Below are 13,371 nucleotides of genomic sequence, written 5' to 3'. Positions count from 1 at the left end.
TCTGTTTCACTGCTTGGTGAGAATCTCATCTTATACAGAGATGTGAAATAAGCATTGATCAATACTCATATCGTATGATTTTTATCAGGTAAGTCGTCCTGAAGAGGTTTTTTGTTTGAATGCGCTAATCTCCAGAACTACTGTTCTTTGAATAATTATTTTTGTGTCGAATAATCCATTTGTTGAGGAAGATTATAGGATATATAAATAAAATCATCTTTATTGGAGATTATAACATGATGCTTAGATCAATAGGAGCCAAGCAGAGCTGGTGAAACCGCGTGGAAGCTAATATGTTATGTGTATGTTTGTCCATTGTATAAGAGCATAATTTCTATACCTTTCTTAATTTTTTGTAAATGCGAATTTAATTGATTTAGTAATAAATTCGCTACCTCAACTCACGGCTCTACGTGTTCTAAGACATTTTCACTGGATGCGTGCAGAGTAATAAAAATTCCATTATATTTTATGACCTTTCAACGTTTTCTTTCTATAAATCAGAAATGGTAATAAGTAACAAAAATCTTGAAATTTACATGAACATTTACTTCCTAAAAGAAAATGTGTAAATAATTTAGGTAAATGAATAAATTAGTAACGTACTTATTTATCTTCAGAAAGGACCGACATCATCTACATATTATTATGCCTACTTTTATTATTGCAATACATTACACTAATATTATAAATGTGAAAGTTTGTTTGTTTGGATGTTTGTCCTTCAATCGTGCTGAAACTACTGAACGGATTTTGATGAAATTTGGTATACAGACAGGGTATAAACTGACGGAAACCTTACGGGAACTCGGGAGAAGCCACTGACAGAAACTAATTAAACACAATAAAGTTTACGAATTAAGTTGACATGATTATTTTATCAACATTATATTACCATAAGTCAACTTTACTTTAATAAAATTCACTTACCTACTTAAACAACTTACCTACGGTATATTAATCTTTAGCACGTCCCGCATTACAGCATATTAAAAGATATCCACTTTATACTGAATTTAATATTTTTCACAACACAGTAAAAGTTAGCATCGCCGATTTAATTTCAGCATTTTCATTAAACTCACTGAAAAGTTACCATTGTGAAAGAGCAGTTTACACGGAATGGATGAGGAAGCATTTCACTTTCGACTTGACTTCGTTTAAAAACTTTTTTGTCGTTTCCCTTATTTGCTTTTTTCGTTAGAAAAACAAGGGATTCTTTCTTATTATTGTGTTTATGTCTTTATCTTTGTTTTGTTTGAATACAAGAACAAATTGCTGAATTGCAATAACTTAATTTGAAAAGCATACAGTACCTATGCATTTTTTTAGTTTAAGGGGAATTAATTTTTTGACTTTGAAATTTTACCCTTTTGATATCTTTTTTTGACTTTAGTACCTAACTACCGACCCTCCTTTTTGACAATCAGAATCAATCAGAATGTGTTTAACAATAAAATGAGTTTTAATAATAAAATCCAAACACCATCTGTATCTTCAAAACGAATCTTTATTACCACACCTTAATAATAATGAAAACCAAACCTCACCAAACCTAGACTTGATATAGTAAACTCGAATATTTTAACTAACAAGTCCGCAATCCCGACGTGTGCCCGCAATCGGCTCACTCCCCATTTATCGGCAATATTGATCTCCATACTCGTACGTCTGTGTATACGTAGTATTGAACAGTACACGCCATCGCATCTCATGTCCAATCTTTGTTATTCCATGCTTTGTAGCCAATACCCATAAACTCTCTAAACCATATGGTGTTTTGGAGGAGATCTATACTCTAAATTAAAGTACCTACAACATTCTGTTTGAAAGCTATGATTAATAATCTGCGAAATAACTAACTGCAGTACATACATACATAACCTCACGCCTGTCTCCCATGGGGGTAGGTAGAGACAATGGAACGCCAATTGCTACATTTACATTGCTACATTTACTTACATTTAAATGATTATTTCACCCGCGTTACTAAGGAATAGTTTAAGTAACCATTTGTCTCTGAGTAACAGTAAGTTTGTTAACTTTAGAGCATTGTACTTTTTATCGATTATAACGTAGTTATTGATGTATCATCTATTATTCTCCGCCTTTTATTTTATTAAACCGCCTTCAAAAACAGGAGTATGGTTTAAGTTCAATTTCTTCAACATCTTGCATACGAAACAAGTGAATGTATTAACAATTCTCACTATATTGTATACTAAGCTTCTATAATTACCCGTTTGTTTACCTGTGCTGTGGTGTATGACACGTGTATTGTCTCCAGCCGGCTCCCATCCTGACATAATCCATTAGTCTCTTTTGTCAACACGTAGGAGATGACACGTTCATTAAACAGATCTACTTTATGACTTCCCTTTATCTTCTATTATGTCACTATTTATAGGTGCAGTGTGACGTCATAGCTTTTATTCCACGTAGAAAGAGAAGAAAGGTTTAAAAATTTCTTAGATTTTCTCCTCTTTGGTCGTCGTTTGGACGTCAATGTCCGATTTGTATTTTGCTTGGCGAAATGTTTTGTTTCATCCACACCATTTTGTTATTGGCTGTCAAGATAATTCTGTGTTGTATCAAAAGAAACCATACGTTTCCAATACAAGTGCCAGATTGTTTTTCTTTACTATAATTCACGTACTCGGTTGATTTCATATATCGGTAAAGTGTGGGAGAGCCATGCTTCGGCACGAATGGGCCGGCTCGACCGGAGTGATACCACGGCCTCACCGAAAACCGTCGTGAAACAACGCTTGCGTTGTGTTTCGTTGTGTGAGTGAGGTTACCGGAGGCCCAATTCCCCCTTCCCAATCTTCCCAATCCCCGATCCCCCAACAACCCTTAAATTCCTAACCACCTAAATTCGTAATACCTCTGGTGTTTCAAGTGTCCATGGGCGGCAGCGATTGCTTTCCATCAGATGATACGTCTGCTCGTTTACCGGCGTGATCCATAAAAAAAAGAAATTCACAATCGATGAACCCATCTCGACCTATATTCATAACCGACATAAATATCACTAGCATGCAACAAATTAATTCAAAGGTCTCGTAAATTTTCTGCGACCGAAACGAATGGAGCCGAATATGTTAATAGCCGAATATTCGGAAATATCTCGTAAACCATCTTGTTCCGTGTCTGTAACCGGACTAAATTACTTTTTAATATCGGAAAATTGCTTCCGAGACACGTACTGAGCTCTGGAACACGACATAATATACATATATGTTATTTGAAATAAAATATGACTGCCTCGTTGGCCAAGTGGTTGCAAGTGCAACTGCCAGTTAAAGGGTTTAGGGTTCGATTCCCGGATCGGGCGAAGTATTACTGGGTTTTTTTCGGATTTTCGAAAATTTCTCGGTAGTAGCACGGAGTCTAGAATTGTGTCCAGTATATGGTAATAGGCTCACCAACTATTACATGGGACTTATAACACAAATAGTGACGAGTGGGTGTACATTATATAGCGGTATTACGTGCCGTAAAGTGCACCTCTGCCTACCCCTTCGGGGATTAAAGGCGTGACAATATGTATGTATGTATAAATGAAATAAAAAAATGCGTTTTCATTTTTCGCACACCCCTAGTGGGTTATTCCGAACATGTGTTTGGGCAGTTTGAATTTTTTAATGTCACTCGCGACTATTGTCAACCTGTGTCGATTTAACAGATGTTTTGAATATGGAATTTTATTGCTGAAAAGTGAAATATTTCAATTTCTGCCGTGTACAATATCCCGACTATTGTAAAGGTGAATATAGACAACATTTACTTGTAACAGAACAAAGAGCCTCTCTATGGTATGTTTTAGTGTATCATCCTTTTACGAATTAAAATGCTTTGGAAACTGAGCTTTTGCCTGTATTGTTCCATTCGTAAGGACGTTACATTCATTACACAGAAATGCTCCAGAAAATGTTGTAGTCTATACTCAGTTTAAACCAACCAACCAATAGAACAATATATTTCAATCGTTTGAATTTTTAATATTCAATTACTTTTTAGCAAATGCAACAGCTCTATCCATAAGAACCAGTTGTCTTTGGCATCGTACATACACAATTGTTACTTACGATTTTAATCAAAATTGCTTTCATTTTTGTGAACAAAAGCATCAATATCATAGTTCTAACTCTGTGAACTTATGCTACAATATCAAAGAGCAACAAATTTAGCTTTGGACACGTAAAAAGGAATAAATATGGTGCAATATTCTGTACCGATCCATCGTTTTAATGAAGCAATCCCTTTTACTGACTATAAAGAGCGCGTCGACCCGTCCGCGACCTAAAATGTTGCGCTCCTCTGTCGGTGGGAGTATCTTCAGATTCAATGGAGTAACTTTTACCTTTTAACTTCATTTTGCTATGGATGAATGATTCGTTGCTGTGCATGGATTTATTTAGGAAAGTTTTATTTAAATAATTTTCTATACTGAAATGCTTAGGGAAATTGCCTCGTTGGCTGAGTGATTGCAAGTGCGACTGCCGGACGAGGGGTCTCGCTCATTTTCGCAAAAAAAACTGAGTTTTTTTTTTCAGTTTAACGAAAAGTTCCTCAGAGTAGTAGTAAATAGTAGCACAGAGTCTGGTATTATACCCAGTGTAAGGCAACAGCTCACCGCCTATTACATGGGACTTATAACACAAATAGTAAAAAGTGGGTGTGCAATAATAAAAGACGTGACGTTATATTTTTTTTATACTGAAATGCTTTGGTAAACGAGCTGCTCCTAAGTAGATCGAGGACTTCCTCAGACCTCAATCTAGGTCTTTATCTAGTCACGAAAAAATTCTGCAAAATCAATCTCTAAACTTAGTCGTAAAACCATTACTAGAAATATACCTACCTACCAAGAATAGTGTTATAAAACTACAGATATAAACACTATCTAGATTCTAGGTACTCCAGCCACTAACAATCACAGTCATGTTACCTACGAATAAGTCATACTCAACACTAACGCAACGTCAACGTCAAACTCGTTGACAGTTCAGATAGACGGTTGTTGGTAGTGTAAAGGGATCAAAAGAATGATCAAAACACACCCTAAAATGTAGTTTCCTTTTGTACCTGTGTTGTGGCGTTGTTTATTATTAAAGTGTACGGCTTTTGACGTCGAAACTTTGAAGCGGCGACACGCGGCCGTGCGTGTGAAGGTGTTTTTACTCTGTTTTCTACAGCGCGCTGTGTAGGGTTGACGCGTTTTGTTTTTGTTTCTTTTTTTTTATACGAAAGTGCACGGAACGAAAAGTTTTCTGTCTGATTTGTATAAAGAAAGTTCGTTGGGATTTACATTTAAATTAAGATGAATGGGTATTCGAAGTTTGGTTTGTTTTTCTTCGTCAAAAAGTCAAAGATGAGAAAGGTTTCTATGATTTTTATTTTTTGAGGGGTAGAATCATCCAATGACTTCTTCTAGTTACTAAACCACCCCGTTCCTTCTCCTGCTTTAAACTAGAGCCCTGGTAACCTGTTACGTTGTCCGCAGCTCCAGATCGGGTTCTATGATGGAATTGAAAAATTATGACTTTAATATTTTAGGATCAATAGTCTTCAATAAAAAAAGGTAATTTAAAAAACTAAAAATCCCGACTGCGTTTCTTTGTAACATGAAAATGAAAAAACCCTAAAACAAGAATACAAGAAAAATTTAAGCAGTCGGGACCCATTCTAAATATTATGAAGACTTAGTGATATATAGGTACGGCTGGCTTTCAACGCAGTCGGGTATTTTAGTTTTTTAAATTACCTTTTTTTATTTTATTTTCTTTTAGTTTTATTATATTTTGATATATATCTAGTGTCACTCTCACAGTAAATACGAATCAAACGACCCCTATCAAGCTGAAATCCATCGAGTCGTTCAGGCTAGAGAGTGAGCAATATTCGAGTTTGGCGCCAAAAATCCGCGATTTTGATTTTTTTATTGTTTTGATATATCCAGTGTCACTCTCACAGTAAATACGAATCCAACGACACCTCTCAAGTCAAAATCCATCAAGCCGTTTAGGCTGTAGAGCGTGCCAAACAATTATACCTACATACTTACATACATACATACATACATACTCTCGAAAAACATAACCCTCCTTCTGGCGCAGTCGGGTAAAAAGAAAATGAAGATTAAAATCTTTTAAGTGCATAGTTGAAGCATATTTTACTTAAATACAACATCATAAAGTGCCTTTTACCTTTCACCTAACAATATAAAGTAAAACCTCATCTTTTCTCTAGCCAAGAGTTTATTTATAAAAAGAATTTAATACAAAGCTTTATTAATTTCACTACAGATAAGCGAAAACATTTTGTTTAGTATATTTAAGCTCACGTCGCGTTCCCGTAATATCAACTTTATTGTTCAAAAAATAAAGCTTAATTTGAGTTTTACGTAAGCTACTTAAAAATGTAAATATTATGTTATGTTTTTTTTTTTTGCTGAAAGGCGCTGTGTGAGATTTAGATAATTAAAATTTGTGTTAGGTTGTTTATTATTGTAGTTAGATTAAACAATATTAGACCTTAGGGACATGTAATAACCGTAATGGTCGTTTGTGACTACATATTTTTTTTAGCTAATTGCCAAAATCCCCTTTGATTACTAAGTAATAAAAGTAAAACGTATTTTGTCACATTATTTGTTTTATAAATTGAACCAATTTAGAAGTAGTGAATATATCGATATCACACATCACATCAACAGCTTATAAGTAGCCACTGCTAACCAAAGACCTCATCTCATACAAAGAAGGTTTGAGCATTAATCACCACGCTTGCTCAATCCTGGTTCGCGATTTCAAACTTATAACTAGATTTTAAGCCCAGGTTGCCTCAAGATGTTTTCTTGCACCGTTTGTCAGTGGTGTCTAAATAATGTTAGAAAGTACATAGAACGCGGAAAAGGTGACATTGGTACTTTTGCTGTTGGTAGGTTTCGAACTCCCACTCTCATGCATAAGAAGCAGGCGTAGACCACGATATTATATCATCATTGACATCCAAATGATTTGGAAGTAAAGATTCGGGTACTGAACCCTAAAAAAAGAGTATATTTGAAAATAGGCTACATCAAATACATTGTAAAACCTTTACACACACTGGATGGTACCTACATCTATAGAACAAAAGTTAGTCTGTATATTTGATGGGACAAAAGACTCGAAAGCCTTCCATTGATTACCCTTTCGGGGTACGGGGCAAGAGTGGGCAACACAAAGGGCAACGAATGTTACCCCGCAATACCATAATAGCCTTTTTGTTGAGAGAAAAAAAAAATAGAAAATATTTATTGAAAAAGTCTTTGATTTGATACTTTTGGCGGGTATCCATGCGAATGTTATAATCTGTGATAGTTTGCCGATTGACTTTATTGTATTTTTTTTTTTTTTTTTGTTGTGAAAATAGCACCCAGTAGCTATGTCTATAATAATATCCTAATCACTACATAGTATAAAACAAAGTGGCTTTCTCTGTCCCTATGTCCCTTTGTGTGCTTAAATCTTTAAAACTACGCAACGGATTTTGATGCGGTTTTTTTAATAGATAGATTGATTCGAAAGGAAGGTTTTTATGTATAATACATGCATAATATATCACCATTGTACACATGCGAAACTGGGGCGGGTCGCTACTGTAAAAGCTATTTGTTATTTATTGTATTACTCTTTTGTGTAAATAATAAATAAAGTAAAAAAATAATAATTAAAAAATAAGTCAATACAAGAAATTCCTTTTTCAAAATTCTTGCACACTCAAAACACTTCAAAGCTCTTCCACAGATAACATAACTTTTTTATGATAGTTAATCCACTTGAGGCGTAACTTTTTATGTGGAAAAAAGTGTGTAGACTACAAAGAGGGGAGCTTTTCCTGCCCAGTGGGCTGAAAATGATGGAGAATCAGCAAAAACCCAGTCAAAGATTTTTCACAGTGGTTAAACCTTTGGTAGATAGTGACCCTTAACTTTGTTTAATATGATCCTCTAACGTCTGTGGTGTTTTGATAATCTGTGAAGTAAGATAACGAGGTTGCGCTGGACCACATTTTCTTTGGAACATAGATCTTATAATATGAAATAATTGGGTTATTTCCGTCGACTGGTATCGTATTGTATTTGTATTAAATTGTAGGTTATTTTAGTCGGTTAACATTTTGATGGAATGCTGTAAATCCAAAAGCTCTGCTTTTTGGAATATTTGTGCAATATTTTTTGTTGTCGACTAATTATTGTGTTGCATAATTATCATAAGTCGTATTTTTACTGCAATTAGCCATTCATATTTTTGCTCAAGTTTAATAAAATCATTCTATGTATATGATGCAAAACATAATAAAAACAAAGTATTCTGAGTAATAATAAATAAAAGAGATACAAGTAACTGCATACAGTTTTAATGAAGACAAAACTGTTTGAAATATGTGAAATATGTACACAAAGGATAAAAGCGAATGAAACAAGATACAAGTAAAACATTCAGCAGATACACCGGTGCAACTTACTGCAACACTATATATTTTGTATTGTATTTTATATTTCACTATATTTTGTATTGTATTTTATATTTCACTATATTTTGTATTTTCCTTTGTTAAATATTAAACGAGCAGTTAATTAAATAGTTTTGCTCATTGTAACTTTATAAGTTTGTTTCAATAAAGAATATGTTTTTGTTTTGAAAAGTAAATATTTAACCGGTCTCTTGTTACTGTTTTATATTTTATGATATAATTATTAAATACATTTGTTTTATTTTATACTTTTATTATATAAACCTGAAGAGTTTATTTATTTCTTAAAACGCACTCACCTCTGGAACTACTAGTTAGAATTTAAAATATAATTTCGTATTGAATAGTTAATTTATCGAGGAAGGCTATAAAACGTTACACAACGGTCAATAGTTGCTTAGATGTAAGAAGGTAAATAAGAAAAATCTAAACATAATGGGTAATGGGGATCCTTTTTACAAACGTGATTGATTTTTGACATAAGTTGTGTGGGACTTTGTTCAAAAACTTAGATCGATCTACGAATAAAATTAATCCAAAATTAAGTTATTAATATTAGTTAGTTTATCGGGTTTTAAGTTATATACATAAATGTAAATAGATATCCCATATGAAATATTTCTTATAATTTCACGAAAATACAGATATTTTTGCAGATGATTGTACAAGATGCCGTCATAACAGAATGCCTACGGCATTCATCGGAACGAGACGAATTCTGAAGTAATTTCCTTTATATGAAATACTAGCTTTTGCCCGCGACTTCGTTCGCGTGGAATAGTGACTTCCGGCAAATTTTTGGTTTTAACCACATAGTTCCCGATCTCGCGGGATCTCTTCAAAAATGAGATGTGGAAGATATTCCAGGGAACTCTTCAAAAATCAACATATTGAGCTCTGCGTTTGAATTTAATAGATGTATACTCACTTAGGGCATTGAAAAAATAGTTTAAAAACGGACTTAAACTAACTTAAAACTAAAGAAAGCTACGAATTACGAATTTATAACAATTAAAAAAGAAACTATATTACAACCTATCCTCTATGCTATAATAACCAAGCTTAAACTAAATAATTTAAAAGAAACGACTTAAATCTAATCTAATTAAAAAAAAATTAGACTTACAATTTTATTAAAAAAACTAACTACAGTAACTACTAATAATCGATATCAAACTAAACCTACGTTAAATAGTTTAACCAAAAAACCAGGAAAACCCAACAAATAAACTTATTAATTGACAAATACAACGAAACCAATTTAGAATATACGAAACAGCAGGACCACTACAGACAAATAATCATACGACTGATAATACACTTTTTCTACGATAGTACCGAAGCGCTCGGCCGATACCCAACCAAATGAATGTAACGAAACCATAGCGCGATCTATTTCGATCCCAACGCCATCTATCGAGGATAAAGACAACTTGGATTATTTATTTATACTCCGTTCGGGCATTTTCTTTGTACTAAAAGTTTTTTTATATTGATATTATTTTTTTCATACCTTTTTACTATTTTTTTACTTTTTTCGATGAATTAAAACAATAACATGAACCGAAGTCGTGTAACGATCGACATAGAATTATCTATACTCCGTTAGAGCATTTTCTTTGTACTAAATGTTTTATTATATTGATATTATTTTTTTCATACCTTTTTACTATTTATTTACTTTTTTCGATAAATTAAAACAATAACATGAACCGAAGTCGTGTAACGATCGACATAGAATTATTTATAAATAATTTATTTCTTATTTTTATTTTTTGATTTTTGAAATAAAAATATATCTATGTCCTTTCTAAGGTTCTAAACTATATCTGTACCAAATTTCAACCAAATCCGTCAAATAGTTGCGGAGATTAATGGTATAAGCATAGAATGTTCGACGTGATTCTTTAATTTGACATAACTTTTTTATTTATGAACCGATTGACATGAAACAAACACTAAATGTAAATTAAAGCATCCCACAATATATTCGTGAAAACCGCATCCAACTCGGATCAGCCGTTTCTGAGATTAGCGCGCACAGACGAACAGACAAACAGACAAACAGACAAACAGACAAACAGACAAACAGACAAACAGACAAACAGACAAAAAAAAAGTTAATTACATTTTTGGGTTCGACATCGACATAACAATAACCCCTGCTATTTTTTTTATTTTTATTTTCAATGTACAGACAGCACTTTTCTACGATTTTATTATATGTATAGATGTATTTATCCGGAATTGTGATTGGAATACGTGGAATAACTCATGTTATTACTTTCAAGTTTCATGTTGCTATGAATATCACAAGATATACGTACATAGGTATACATATAGGTATATGTATGTAAACCCACGTTCTATTGGTCATATAAGTAAGTAATATCGATATTGATATCTGAAAAATTCGGCAGCCTCCTTGGTCGTATTGTGGTTGTTTCGATTCCCAAGTAGGGCAAAATATTTTTTAAATGTCAGTCAGTATTTAATGTCACAGAACCTAATTTCGTCCGATGTATAGAAATTGGCCCACCTACTTATCTCAAAGGACTTATCATACAACTGAGCCCACTTCTCAGTGTCAAGCAGTACCTCTGCCTACTTATTCAGGCATTAAAAAGCTAAACTTGATCAATTGAATACAATATTAAACACTTTTCTTATTTCCAATACATTCGCAATTTCCTTCAATTCTCGCCTTTAATATTTTCGAATTGACACGATAAAGCAATCGTTCCTTTTTTTGTCTGTGCCACCATAAATAAAAACCTCTTTGAATCTTTTATTTCTTAAATCTTTTATTGGAAGCTTTCTGTTTAATTCGACGCTGTATTTCGTTCCCTTTCACCTGATTCCAGTTCACTCTTCAAAAGTCAAGGAAAATCGTACAAATATCTCTTTTTTATTAAGGATCTAAAAGTGAAGAGTTAAATAATTTAACTAACAAGGATGATCTTTTGGAAATATGTACTTCTTTTCGAAAAGTAACGCATACCTGATTATTCACTTATAATAAAGGAACTCCATAGAAAAGATCTGTAGCTCAATAAGATTATAAACCACAGCACTTATAAAACGACTTGTAATAAAATAAAATCAGCCGTAGAACATCGTTTTTCTAGGAGTTAACAATCATCATAAGACTACAAAGATCTACTGTAGAGAAAAGATCACTTTCCTCATGCAGATGGGTTTAACAATGAATGGCCGAAAATGACTTATAATAAATGCTCAACACACAAAATTTGTAGACTTGACCACTAAAGATCCCAGAGCTGCGGATTACCTAGCGGGTTACCGGGGCTCCGGCTCGAAAAGTAGAAGTAGAAACGGGGTGGTTTTTAGTCAGTAAGAGTCTGACACTCTCTCTCGCCTCGCCCAAGGCGGGAGAAGTCATTGGATTATTTACACCCCTCAATAAAAACCACTAAAGATACCTAAATAAATAAATACTACTAACAATAGGTACTGACTAATATTAAGTACTAAGACAGTAAATCTAAACTCCCGCTCCCCTACCAATTTACGTTTTGCCCACGTTACGGGAAACCACAACACTGTATTCCCGTTGCCATGGCGACATAACGAGTCACCCACGGGAACTTGTCCTGTCTGGAATTTACGATAAACCAATTCCCAATCGCAAGTCTATAATTGCTGACTCACTGCCTTAATATAACTAAATAATATTGACTTAGTAACTTAGCTTAAGTAAGACCTAACTTTAATTTGAAAGATTTATTTAATTTTCAGGTCGACCGATACTGATATTATTTACAGAGCTCTTTAAACCACGACAGGTCGACAATATTTGCCTCCAAAAATAAACATTAAAGCAAAATACTATTTACGGAGGCTAGAACATTTAAAATTATTATATGTCTAAACAGTTCCTAGAAAATTCCTTTATCTTCCTTGATCATACTAATCTTCGTACTCAAGGCAACATTAAGCTTAGGGTGCTTTTCCACCAGAGGTGTGCAGTGTAGCTATGCTACGAAGATGTAATAGCTAAGCTGTGAAACTATGTGACCGTTTACCGATACTAAAGCTATGTAGCTGTGCGAGTAAGATGCGCATCGGGAGAATGCGATGGGAAGCCATCCATAGCACGCATCTTTCCATATAAAAAACATAGTTTAACTGAGTCTGTTTCCACCAGTGCTAAGCTATGTATACCAATGAATATGATTGGTGGAAGTCAAACGCATCCACAGCAACGTAGCATGCACATCTCTGGTGGAAAAGCACCCTTAAACTCCAATAATACAATGGCAATCCTGCAACAGAAAAACGGACAATCCACAACAAAGTAACCATGGCAACCAATTCAAAACTACTCTCACAGACAAATGAATAAAGTTGGAAAAACCGTTCACGCCACATCGTACCCCAAGTTTAAAACAAAAGCATTCAGCGGAGCCAAGCGAGTGAACATTTCCAGAACATTCCGAACTTGTATGAAACAGCTTTGTCTTTTATCAAGATTAATTACGTATGCAAATAATTAAGGCAACATACGTAGTTTCATTTATTATCCGCGAGTAGGGTTGCCACACGGTCGGGATTTGGCGGGATTCTTATAATTTTTGTATGTCCTCCCGACTCCCGGCGAAGAAAATAATCTCCCGAAAAACAAGTTCGATAATTTGAAGTTCACATTTTCGTCAAGCGAAACTTGCAAACAAGAAGTTAAAAATTTAACCAAAATGTTTTTTGTTTATTCCAGTACGTAGCGCTTACTGCGAACGCGTTTTTGGTCTACTTTATATCTACAGTGCAATGCAAAAATATGTTTGTTTTCTTAATATATTATGTTTAAGTATAAATTAACATTAT

At 33.9% G+C, this 13,371-nt stretch overlaps 2 protein-coding genes across 12 annotated transcripts in view; one reads left to right on the top strand and one right to left on the bottom strand.

Moving 5' to 3' along the window:
• LOC118266055 (sorting nexin-2) overlaps positions 1-13,371 on the bottom strand; it is a 482,399-nt gene that overhangs the window by 318,117 nt on the left and 150,911 nt on the right. The window lies entirely within an intron of this gene.
• The window catches only part of LOC118265840 (high affinity cAMP-specific and IBMX-insensitive 3',5'-cyclic phosphodiesterase 8), a 232,215-nt gene that overhangs the window by 199,200 nt on the left and 19,644 nt on the right, over positions 1-13,371 (top strand). The window lies entirely within an intron of this gene.

The sequence above is a fragment of the Spodoptera frugiperda genome, chromosome 7 (assembly GCF_023101765.2).
Source record: "Spodoptera frugiperda isolate SF20-4 chromosome 7, AGI-APGP_CSIRO_Sfru_2.0, whole genome shotgun sequence".
Lineage (NCBI taxonomy): Eukaryota > Metazoa > Arthropoda > Insecta > Lepidoptera > Noctuidae > Spodoptera > Spodoptera frugiperda.
The sequence above is the reverse complement of the archived record's forward strand: the minus strand, read 5'-3'. Positions and strand labels throughout refer to the sequence as shown.